Consider the following 13,485-nt stretch of genomic DNA (forward strand, 5'->3'; position numbering starts at 1 on the left):
GGTAAGCTGGGACGAAGTGAGAGAGTGGCATTGACATATATACACTACCAAATGTAAAATAGCTAGCTAGTGGGAAGCAATCACAAAGCACAGGGAGATCAGCTTGGTGCTTTGTGACCACCTAGAGGGGTGGGATAGGGAGGGTGGGAGGGAGATGCAGGAGGGAGGAGATATGGGGATATATGCATATGTATAGCTGATTCACTTTGTTATAAAGCAGAAACTAACACACCATTGTAAAGCAATTATATTCCAATAAACATGTTAAAAAAAACCCCTATACTTCAGCTTAAAAAATAAATTAATTAAAGAATATGTATGTACGTGCAAAATAAATAAATAAAATAAAATAAAAAGGAATTTTAGGGATAGCAGCAGATAGATACTTGGGTGAAGGGAACTTTAACAATGACACTGACCTGACTGGTTTCAGCAGCTACGTTGGCCTATGTGGTTTTGCCTTGAGACCTCTAGAACTGGCACCTCTAGGCTTCCTCCTCTCTTCCTCCTTCTTTTCTTCTTGTTATGTTCATGATAATGACTTCATGAAGAAGAAAGTATAGCATAGAATGGTGGAGCACAGAACAGCACAGGCAGCATGGCAGGGTGGTAAGAACACAGGCTACTTGCCAAGAGACTCAGGTTCTTCTGTGTGCTTAATATTAGTTGTATGATTTGGAAAAATCACTTTCCCTCCCTGGACATTGTTGTCTTCATCTTTAAAATGAAGATGATGAAGATGATAGGAGCTAACAGCCACCAAGCACTTACTAGATGCCAGGTCGTATTCTATGTGCTTAATAACAATGAACTCATTTAACCTTTACAGCATCTTAATGAAGTAGCTACTTTTTATTTAAATCATTTTGCAGATGAAGAAACTGAGACAAAAAAAGGGTGCATATATTTTTATTTCTTAAGTTCACACATCAAAGACAGTGTTAGAACCATGTAGACCTGCCCTGGGGCTCTTGCTCTTGACAATGGCTAAAGTTCCTTTAAAGTCTAGGATTCTATTTTATAGAAATCTCACATCTGTGAAAAAATAGGTGATCCAATGTATTCCAATGAGCTTAAAGGCTATTTAATAAACACAATCATAAATAAATATTTTGTGTTTCAAAAATACCTGTCTATATCATCTAATTATCTATTGTCTATCTACCGTCTATTTTAAGATAACTTGGAATCAATTTGCTCAAGCTGCTCTCAAAATTCTAGTACCTAAATGATGGCTCTTAATAGAAATGAATAATTATAGCCTGTTGCTAACCACCACTGAGATGTATTCCACTGAATCACTTTTCCTCTAATGGCTGTTGGTGTCACAAAAATAACTTTTATTTAAGAAGAGAAAACAACAACATCAAAAAGAATGGCAGGGCAATCAGCTCCATTAAAACACTAACGATGTGTAATAATATCATGTAGTTTTGAAACTGTTTTCTCTGAGAGGCTCTGAGAGCTGTAGAAATTTGATCTTATTCCTTCTTATGTTATCTTTATTATTTATAGATTATTTATAGATTTGGTCTTGTTCTTTCTTATGTTCTCTTAATGGTAGGCTTACCATCGTGTAATCTAGTGATATTTTGTATATGAGATTTCCCTACCAGTGGATTCACTGTCACAACCATCTCTGTTGCTTCAGCATCTCAGAGTTGAAAGTTCCCTTTAACACTGTGAATAAAGGGACAGAGGATTTGTTAAAATGTTCTCCTTTCTTCGAAAATGAAGAGTTCAGGTTTATTCAGCCTAGTTTACTTACTGAAAACTTCAGTGTTCTTTTAACGCTTGATAGTTAGATGTGGTAAAAATCATCCACTGAAAAAATGATTTCCTGTTGGTTTTCTTGGAGACATCTGTAGGATTTCTGAGAAAGAGAATGAGTCTGGACCTAAATGCCTTAAACACACCCTTTCAATGAATTGCCAATTTTACTCCACATAGACACTGGTAGTTGGGAACAGGAAAACAGTGTAAGAAACTACTGCAATCCCACTACTGGGCATATACCCTGAGAAATCTATAATTTAAAAAGAGTCATGTACCAAAATGTTCATTGCAGCTCTATTTACAATAGCCAGGATATGGAAGCAACCAAAGTGTCCATCAACAGATGAATGGATAAAGAAGATGTGGCACATATATACAAATATGTACAATGGAATATTACTCAGCCATAAAAAGAAACGAAATTGAGCTATTTGTAGTGAGGTGGATGGACCTAGAGTCTGTAATACAGAGTGAAGTAAATCAGAAAGAGAAAAACAAATACCGTATGCTAACACATATATATGGAATCTAAAAAAAAAAAAAAAAAAAGGTCATGAAGAACCTAGGGGCAAGACGGGAATAGAGACACAGACCTACGAGAGAATGGACTTGAGGATACAGGGAGGGGGAAGGGTAAGCTGTGACAAGTGAGAGAATGGCATGGACATATATACACTACCAAATGTAAAATAGATAACTAGTGGGAAGCAGCTGCATAGTACAGGGAGATCAGCTTGGTGCTTTGTGACCACCTAGGGGGGTGGGATAGGGAGGTTGGGAGAGAGGGAGATGCAAGAGAGAAGAGATAGGGGGACGTATGTATATGTATAACTGATTCACTTTGTTATAAAGCAGAAACTAACACACCATTGTAAAGCAATTATACTCCAATAAAGATGTTTAAAAAAAAAGAAAACTACTGCAACTTTATACTTACAATGATAATGTATGTAAATGTACATGTTTCAATCACACGTGATTGAAACGTGTGCAATTAAACCCAAGAGCTGAAGAAGTCTTTGTTAATTTGTCTAGAAAGAGAGGCTAGAAAGAAAGAGTGAGTTTATCACACACACATACAAAAACAACCACAAAGTGAGGCTCTGGCTATTAAAGGGTCCCACAGTTATGCTCATGTCTTTGAAAATATCTAGTCAGCATCTTTAGGTCTTTTCTTGCAACATCCTGAACCAATATAAGGGAGAAGAAAACCTCCTAACTTGTGTCATTGAAATATAATTGATGGCCATGAGTGCCAGTAGGTTTGCTAGATGCTTTTCTGGGAACAGGGAGTAAGTATAAAAATAGGCCAAGACTAAGGTTGATACCAAGGTAGAACTTGACTTCCTAAAAGGAAGATGGGCCAGGTCCTGTGTCCAGTGGCGTTCACAGTTGTGCTGTCCAATATGGTAGCCAATAGCCACACATGGCTATTTCAATATAAACTAATAAAAATGAATGATAATTGGAAAATTAGTTCCTCCCTCATACCATCCACAGTTCAAGTGGTCAGTAACCATATCTGGCTAGTGGACACCATATTGGATAGCGCAGATATAGAAACTTCTATCATCACAGAAAATTCTTTTGGACAGGAGTGGTTTAGAGTCAGAGCCTTCACTGTTGGAAAGTGATAATTTCTGATTAGAAAGTAAGGGATCACTTGGCGCATTGGCTAATTAGGTCAAGGGTCAATAACTAAAATGAGGCAAAAGGAGGGAGCGACCAGCTCATGTTCTGGAGGATCGCTCTTTTATGCTTAATTCTTGACCTAAAGCTGGCAGAAAGTGACATTTTTGAAGGGGGAGATGGGAGCTTTGACTTCTCGTCTTTCCCCTTCATTTGGAAGGAGAAAGTTGTGAAGTTTAAAGATTTGTTTCTTCTTCCGCATCTTATTTTAATATGCTACTACCTACTCTAGAAATTCTCATATCTAGATTTTATAAAGGTTGGTATGCTTCCACATAGGCCTTATCAGAAACTTTAATCCTATATGTCTCAGGCTTTCTTGCCTCTAGCTAACTGTATTTATCAGGGAGAGAATCTCCCTGAGAACTGCCACTCCAGATTAGGAAGCCCAGAATTGTCCCTATAGTAGAAAATGCTACACAGTGGTTATGATATAAGGAGACTTAGAAGAGATAAGGAGACAGCTGCAAACATACATTCAACTGCTTAAATAAAAATCAAGGCAAGAGGGGTGGGCTTAGAAAGAAATATGTGGAATGGATTTCTGGAAAACTTAAATGGCTTGTGGGATATTTGCCCTTAGAACTTTTTAATCAAAAAGGCTGAATACTTGTTAAACATCTCTTATCTGGTCAATTACAATCACTTCTAAATAGTCTCCTGTCCTTAGCACTGACCATAGTGGCTGCCCAAAAATGACCATGTCCTAATCCCTGGGACCTCTGAATGTGAATTTATTTGGAAAACAAGGTCTTTGAAGATATAATTAAGATCTTGAGATGAGATCGTCCTGGATTACCCAGGTGTGCCCTAAATCCAATGGCAAGTTTTCTTAGAAGAGACGGAAGCGAGGGCACAGACACACAGAGAAGTCCACATGAAGATGAAGGCAAAGGTTGGAGTGCCACAGCCAAGCAACCACCAGAACCTGGAAGAAGCAAAGGATGGATTCTCCCCTAGAGCTTCCAGTGGGAGTGTGGCCCTGTCAACACTTTGATTTCAGACTTCTGGCTCAGATTTCAGGTTTCCAGAACTGTGAGAGAATACATTTCTGTTGTTTTGAGCCACCAAGTTTGTAACAATTTTTGATGGCAGCCACAGGAAACAAATTCAGATCTCCTCTGATACATCCTCCAAACCGTTATTAGAATGATCTTATTTAAGACATAAACCTTATGCAAAGTGTAAAGTTCAACTTCCTTAGAGGAGCTTCCAAGGACCCCTTGATATGGTCTCTGCCTGTCTTTCTCCCTAGGGAGCTCTCGGTACCCCTGTTTCATTTAATGAGATCAGATTCCTTTGTTCCCTAGATGTACTGTCAGTTTCATCCCACTGTACGTTTGAACACAGTTCTTGTTATTTGTAATGTCCTTCTAAGGCTTGTCCATCTGTTGTAACTCTTGACCATCTTTCAAAAATCTTAGGGCTTCCCTGGTGGCGCAGTGGTTGAGAATCTGCCTGCTAATGCAGGGGACACGGGTTCGAACCCTGGTCTGGGAGGATCCCACATGCCGCGGAGCAACTAGGCCTGTGAGCCACAACTACTGAGCCTGCGGGTCTGGAGCCTGTGCTCCGCAGTGAGAGAGGCCACGATAGTGAGAGGCCTGCACACCGCGATGAAGAGTGGCCCCCACTTGCCACAACTAGAGAAAGCCCTCACACAGAAACGAAGACCCAACACAGCAAAAATAAATTAATAAACTCCTATACGCAACATCTTCTTTAAAAAAAAAAAAATCTTAGAATCCCTGTCCCCATGCAACTATGAAACTGATGTTACTCTGTCACTCCCTCCTTATCCATTGTCACCTCTGCATCTTGAATATACACCCATATAACACAGTGCTTTTTTACATCTATCTATTCAATAATTAAAAAAATTAAATTAATTTTAATAGGTAATACATGTGTATGTTTCAAAAATAAAAATAATTAAGAAGTATTCATGGAGAAGACTTGCTCCTATTCTTATCCCCATCCATCTTGTTTCTCCCCATTCCCTACAGGTAATTGTTTTAAAATAATTTGTTTCTTTATGCATAAGTTTTCCTTATCAAAATGCAGCACACTACATATATTGTTCTGAACCTTACTTTTTTCCACTTAGTAACATATCCTAGAGATTTTTTTCCATATCACTGTATAGAAATCTTCATCATTCCTCTTTTTTATGGATACATAATGTTCCACTAAGTAGATGACCTTGGATAATTTAACCAACCCCCAATTGTTGGACCCTTGGTTTGTTTCCATTTTTTATTATTATACATAATATTTTAATGAAAACTTTTGTATGTATATCATTTCATAGGTATGCAAGTGTAGGATAGATTTCCAGAAGTGAGATTGCTGGGACAAATGGCAAGTGTAAATGTGACTATGTTAGAGATTGCCAGATTTCCCCCCACAGACATTGAACCATTTGGTGTCCCACTGTCAATGTATAAGTTGGCCTGTGGGCATAACTTAGCAACATACAGTATTGCACTCTTGTATTTTGGTCAACATGATTGATGAATGCAATGGTTTCCTATTGCTGCATAACAAATTACCACAAACTTAGTGACTTAACACAATACACATTTATTATCTCACCCTTTCTGTGGACCAGCAGCCCAAGCATGGTTTAGTTGGGTCCTCTGTTCAGGGACTGGGGCTGCAATTAAAATGTTGTCTGGGACTGCAATCTCATCTGAGGCTTGAGGCCTTCTTCCAAGCTCGTGTGGTTGTTGGAAGAAGTCAGTATCTTATATTTGTAGAAATGATGCTCTTAGTATCTCAGTGTTGCCTACAGTTCTCAGCCATGTGACCCTCTTTACAGAGAGTTCACATCACATCAGGTGGCTTCTTCACGGCCAGCAGGAGATTCTCTTGCTGTTAAGTATAGTATAGTCTAAGTCTGTATAGTCTGTGAAGATGCAATCTTATTTTATGTAACATAACCATAGAGTGTCATCCTATCCCATTTGCCACATAACATAACCTAATCAAGGCAGTGACAGCCCAACACTGTTGTCTCATTCTTTTGGTTAGAAGCAAGTCATAGGTCCCAGTCACACTCAAGGGAAGGGGATTACATGGCGTCTAACACTAGAGGATAAAAATCATGAGGCCTTCATAGAATTATACCCATCACAGTGAGAAATGTAGTTTTAATTTGCATTTTTAAAATTATGAGTATTTTTATATGTTTAATAGCCATTTGTATTTTTTTCTTTGTGAACTGTCTGTTTATGTTCTTTGTCCATATTTCTCCTAGTTTTTTGTTATTTTTCTTTTGAATTTCTAGGGACTCTTTATATATTAGTAAGTGTAGTCCTTTGACAGTGATATGGTTTGCAAATATTTTCCTCCAGCTTATTCTTATGCTGTTTTTGAATGTAAAGTTTATGAATTTTATGTGGTTGAGATTATCAACCTTTTCTTTCCACTTCTTGCTTCTGAGTCATTGAGATAAAGGCTACTTCCATTTCGTGGCTTTTAAAAGAATTCTACCATGTTATGGTTTTATTTTTCTGTACCTAAATCCTAACTCCATTTGGAATCTGAATATGGTGTTACTTATGAATTCAAAAGCATCATTTTCCAGATGGCTATTTGTTTGCCCACAACATAATGTATTAAATTTCATGTTTATCACTGCAGATTAGAACACCACTTTTATCATGTACTAAATTCCCATTTAAGTTGGAACAGACCAAATAAGAGAAGAGAATTTATCTTCTCTTATTTTGTCTGTTATATATGTCCCAATACTACACTGATTTAATTATTGAAGTTTTATAGTGCATTTATTAGCTAGTAAGGTTTTTCTACTTCAGAAATTTCCTGGTTATAACTGCTAGTATATTTTTTCCATAGAAATTTTAGAATTAGCTTATCTAGTTTCAGAACAAAATTTCTTTTTTACTATTCTTATTGGGATTGTTAAATTTAGTAATTAACTTAGGGAGAATTGACATTTTTATAATATTAAGTCTTTTTATCTATAAACTTGGTGTATCTTTCCATTCATTTAGTTCTTCTTCTGAATGTTTCAGGAATCTATCCATTTTTTCTCAAATTGTTTTTCCACATCCCTTGTAGATTTACACATAGGTATTTTATCTTTTGTAGATTTACACATAAGTATTTTATCTTTTTTTCAGAATTATTGTTGTCATTAGAAATGGATCTTTTCCATTACATCTTCTAAGTGTTGTTGTTTGTAAGTATGAAAGCTATGGATTTCTATTTATATTACATAAGACTACATTACTATTTAGAAAATATTTGCTGAGTGTCTAACATGTAATGGCTTCTGTACAAGAGCTGAATTCATAATGTACAAGAAAGTCATGGCCCCTAGTGAGCTAATGGTTTAGTGGAGGAGGCAGAAAGTAAATATGCAAACAAACAAATGTACAATGGCTATTTGTGATCAATGCTATAGAAGACAATGAAGAGTGTTTAGTAACAAAGAATAATTATTTAAGTGTATCCTTCCCAGTTGCAGAAACTTTGAGGGTTTGGTCCATGCTTTATTTATCTCTAGGTCTGCAGAGTCTAGTACCCTGACGAGGAAACAAAAGGCAGTATATGTTTCTTGAATTGAATAGGACTCATTTACTTTGAGCTTAGGGGCAATAATGTTTTAAGTCTGTTATCATGATGACCATACAGCCATATTTTTCAAACAATTTCATATTTTAAATACTCTGTTTCTATAAATATATTGTCACACCATGGGTCTTAAGAATTTGTTTGGAAATTGGCCACCACAATTATAGCTTTTGTCCAAAGAATCTTTACATGTCTCAGGTCCATGTGCAGAGTAGACTCTCATCCTCAGCATGAGTGTCTTGAAGACAGGTTTTGCTGAAAGGGATACATCCTTTGTAAAGTTTTGACTGAGGTGTCAAAGTCAAAGTAGTTTATGGAGCCTAGTTAGAGCTTGTGTGTTCTGCAATCACAGATGGTAAGGTTTACATCTTTTATACCAGTAGAAAAGAAAGAGGATGCTCTAATGGAAAGAATTCTATTTATATCATAGGCCTTTCATTGTTGTTTTATTTTCCCTCTCTGAATATTAATAAAAGGTAAGTCAAGAACCTAGGGTTTAGTCTGTTAATTTTTTATTTATAGTCTTTGTGATCGGAAAAGAATTTAGACCAACTTAAAGGAATATATAAAGTGCTGCAAAGTTACCTATGTTACAAAAGTATAAGAAAGAAATGAAGTACAAAACAAAGTTGGAGACATATGATAAACTTGCTACCAATAGGCTCCAGTTTGGGCTCTTATCTATTAGAAAACATATTGAGCATTAACACAATTTACAGTTCAATTAAGATTTAAAAAATTCATAATAATAGCAAAAATACATTTGGTGCTTACTCTGTTCCGGTCACCATGTTAAGCTTTTTAAAATGCATTAATTTAATTTAGTCCTTGCAACACATATTTAATGATAGGCATTAATATAATTCTAAGGTATAGAAGAAGAAAAGCTATTACTGATTAAGACAAGAAAGGAAATTATTGAGAAGATTCTTATAAAGATGATATTGTGCAATAAATGAGCAGTACTGCTCACAATATCTCACTGCAGTGAGTTTCACATCTGTCTTTTGTAGCGTCCCTTGATCTAAAGGCCTCTTGCTGAGCTCAGAATGATTCTACAAGGTGGACAATGCAATAAATAAAGCTCTTCTGTCAAGGCTTCACTCAGGGGTGGATTTAGGAGTATCAGGAAGAACACACTGTTTGAATATCCTGTAGAGAATTCTTTAAAAATGGTGCATCTTCTAACTAAATGACAGGTAGAACTAGGAAGTGTGACTTTGATACGGTTTCAAACTTTGGATTGGAAACTGTGGTTGAGATAACAATGCCTAAGTTTGGCAGCCCTTGACCTGTAAGCATGACTAGTAAACTTTCTTTTCCAATTAAAGGCTGCACCAGTTGGGTGAGAAAAGGTGTTTCAGTTAGGTAATGCTATGCTGTACTGTGGTAACATATAACTCCCTGAACTGCAGTGGCTTTGTACAAAAATTCTTATTTACCCTTATATAAAGTTCATTTGTGTCTGACAGCTCTTCCATCTTGTAGTAATGTCCCCTGGAGCAAATGGCCTTCAAGGTCAATGTAGCAGGGGAAAAGAGCAATCTCAGAGAAGGAACAGCTGTTCTTACTTTTCTCAGATGGGAACTGGCATACTGTTTCTGCTCATGTTCTATTGGTAAGAATTAGTCACCTGCCACTACTCTGATGTATGGGTTTGGGAAACATGGAGAAACACATGGATATTTAGTGAGCAGTGACCATCTGTGCCACATAAGGAATAAGTGCTTTCTTCTGGGAATTTCTCTCCTCCTATCTTTCTTCTTACTCCTTCAGACCTCTTGTTCCATGAAACAATACCCTTATGATTCCAGATTCCCCCCTTTCAAGCACTCAGTTCAGACTAGAGGAGGTGTCTAGGAGGGTGGATGAAGAGGAGGAAAAGTAGGAAGTGGAGAGAAAAGTGAGGGGACATTCCTTCAACGGTCACTTCTCATATCTCTACTGCTGGTTCCCATCTCCATCCCTCACAGCCCAGTTCTGGCTGATTGTTGTAAGTGGGAAGGAGATTAAAGATAAGAGAGAGAGTTCCATTCTACTGCCTTTAAAAGACCTCAGTTATTTCTCCTCTTTCTAATCCCTTTCTTTTCCCTTTATTTAAAAATACTTATCCCATAAACACATATTTTAGCACATTCTGTGAGCCAGTCATGGATAGGCATTGGGTATCCAGAAATGTGCAATATAGTGGCAATATAGTGAGCTCCAGGGACTCTTGGCTCAATGGTGAACAGCAAGAGCTGCAAATAGCCCATTCTCCTCTTGCCCTTCAACATAAATCCTGACCCTTCTCTCACAGCCCCGCTCTAGGGTCTAGTCCTCAACCCTCCGGTGCCTGCACATGGGGTGGAGACAGGGAATGTTCCTGCTTGGGTCTTGGGCCTACAGGAGATGTGTCTGTGTAGCTGACACCCAAAACTGGAACTAAGATTTGATCCCGTTTTCTAAATAAAGACGTTATAATACGAAGTGGAATGATGAAGTATGTGTTTACTATGTGTTTATTGCATATGTTAGGGTACTTTATGATATAAACACAATTTTGTTATGTAATCTGAAGGCTTAGTTGCCATTTATAACCTTATTTGTTTGGCAGGGATGATGTAAGAGGTGATTAAGTCTCAGAGCAGCACTTGATTTAAATGATCTGTGAGGCTCTTTACAACCCATAGATGCTATGATTGTGTGGGAATATACATGTGCTCTAAATTCTAAAGGAGGGTTTTCAAAATGAGCTTTTGGAACCCATCAGTGACTAAGAGAGAAACAGCTGGCAATGTAGCAGGTTCTGATTCCTTCAACTTCTCTTCATTTTTGTTTCACCTATAAATTACTCTCTGATTTTTTCTCCTACTCTTTCCGCATATTCACACAGCATCCTTCCCTAATCCCAAATTGCTGCTTTTTGATTATAAGCAGTTTTGAATCTTCATTGGCTATTTCATTAAGTGAAATAAATACATCCCCAACAGAGTAGAATATACTTCTGAATGAACAACAAGAGAATATTTCATTAATTTGCTTCTAAGTCTTTGCAATCATGTACATTAAAATGTTTGATTCTTTTCCTCTAATAAAATGAGAAGTGATTGTTAATTTTTTATCACTCCCCTAAATAAACTGTACCATTCCTCATGGATGTATAACCAGAATGAATCTCAAACAGAAATCATTACTGACATGTAAAGAGGATTATGTGAGTTTCTTGCAGCATTTTATCAAGAGGTATATTTTCCTGAAGATAGTTAACATTTGTATTCTGTCACATCTGTGTTTCTACTACATATTTTGATTCTTAAAAAAAAAACAACTTGTATACAGCTTGGGCATAATATTGGATAGAATTAGACTTGCAGAGGTCATCAAAATCATCCCAGCTTCCTTTCAGGCAAATAAGAATTCATGTTGAAATTTCATCTACTCAAGGCTAGGGACTTCACAATCTCCTTTGATAACTGATTTTAATGTCTAACAACATTTTATGTCAGGATATTTTTCTCACAAATAATACAACTGAAATACTTTTTGTCATTTTTTATGAGTCTTTTACTAAGTTCATCAAACAAAGGTTGTCTTTTATCATTTTAAAAAGTCAGTGTCTTTAAAGTGATCCTTTATTACTTAAGTTTTAGAGTCAGGGCCATATTTATAAATATTTCATTACAATTATTTATAAAATATTTAGACTGATGCTGTTCAAAGATATGAATGTAGAATTTTGATAGAAGGAACTTTTACAGCAGAGTCTGGTTGAAGGGAATTTCTGTGGGACTGGGTTGAGGAAAGACTACGGATGGCTCTATTAAAAGGAGGAGGAAGGTGAGTCATTGACACAGAAGAGATAAGTAAAGAGGTAATTGGATTGAAGGGACTAAAGTGAAGCAAAAAACATTTCAAGATCATCATCATTCACAAGAGGAAGTGGACTTCACACAAAAATGAAGGCAGTTTTGACCCTTGTGAGTAGAGGAATATGTAGAGGCAGAAAGCAATACTACAAGCAGCCCATGAGTGAATGATCCATCTCTTGGATGCAGGAAGGGAAAGACTGGCAAAAGTGGACACTCTCAAGTATCTCTATAATGAGCTGAATTTATGGTGGAGTGCAAGGCTGAGGGCACTTATTAGGAAATAACATGGAGAGTGTGGTAATGTTCCCATCATCGGTCTAGAATCAATCAGAGGTTGGTCTCTGTATGTAATTCTCCTGGGAGATTGTTAGGAGGAAAACACTGCCAAGGCCAGACACTGACTCATGCGGGGCTCATTAATTGCTTACAGGATCAGATATCCTATTTCAATACTTGTAGAAGTTCTGTTTTTTAGGGAAGCAGGGAGAAATGATTGAAAGACCCTGTGTCTCCTTTGTAGTCTGGTTTCTAAAGGACAGCAAATATTGGAGTAGGACTTAGTTTAACTGCAAATATTTGGAAGAGCTAATGAGATGGTATATTATTCCTTTACTGAAGGCTTTGATGAGCACAATGCATAGTATAAGCAGTCTCCTACTTTATGGAATGTATTGACAAAGATGTGTATTAGGATCTATGTATAGAGTCAGAACAATAGATTCAGATATTATGAGTGGTGGGTAGGTGGTGTGGTTTATTTGCCAGGATAAAGAAAATATTATAAAACCATGATTTTTCCCTAGCCTTTTAGCCTCAGTATTTGACAATATGTTTCTAGTACTTTGTACAAATTATTTAATTCTTTTCTTTTTATATAACATTAAGGATGCTGTTAACTGGTTTGCATCCAATATGAGGTGGATTGAGGCTAAATATATGCTACTTCTTCTATATGAAGTGAGTCTCATCTTTGTTTCATTCGTCTTTGCATTGAGGAGAACTGCACTTTTTGTCTTTAGTGTTGGAACTTTTATTTTTTTATGTTTTCTATTCAATTCATGATGTAACAAATGCAATAAAGTAGAATTCAAGCTACTCTGATGACCTTTGTAGTTCTGATCAAGAGGGTGCTATTGGTAGACTGACCTGTTGGCAGACAGGCTCAAGCCATGTGCTCACTGATCAGTAGAAGTAGGAGAGTCCCTATGTGTCATATAAAAGCTTATCTAGTCAGATCAATACACAGTGCATGAAAGTGAAGGTTAAGTCCAATGCATAAAAGTCAGGAGCTGCCAATATATGAAACCTCAACCCTAGCAAAACCTGATTCAATGTGATATAGTGTGATGATAGAAATAAGGTCCTAAGTACTTTCTGTACTTTGGGGATCTTTGCAACTCATGAGCTAGTAGCATTTTTCTCACTGTTATTATCAGTGTTGTTTTTGGTATTTTGCTACACTTTCCCTTTCTTTTGGATATTTGCATACCAGCAGGTATGTTATGAGGTGCAAATGATAACTTAGCAACTCTTTCCTGTAAGGTAGGAACATCTACATTAAAAGTTA

This window comes from Tursiops truncatus, chromosome 4 (assembly GCF_011762595.2).
Source record: "Tursiops truncatus isolate mTurTru1 chromosome 4, mTurTru1.mat.Y, whole genome shotgun sequence".
Lineage (NCBI taxonomy): Eukaryota > Metazoa > Chordata > Mammalia > Artiodactyla > Delphinidae > Tursiops > Tursiops truncatus.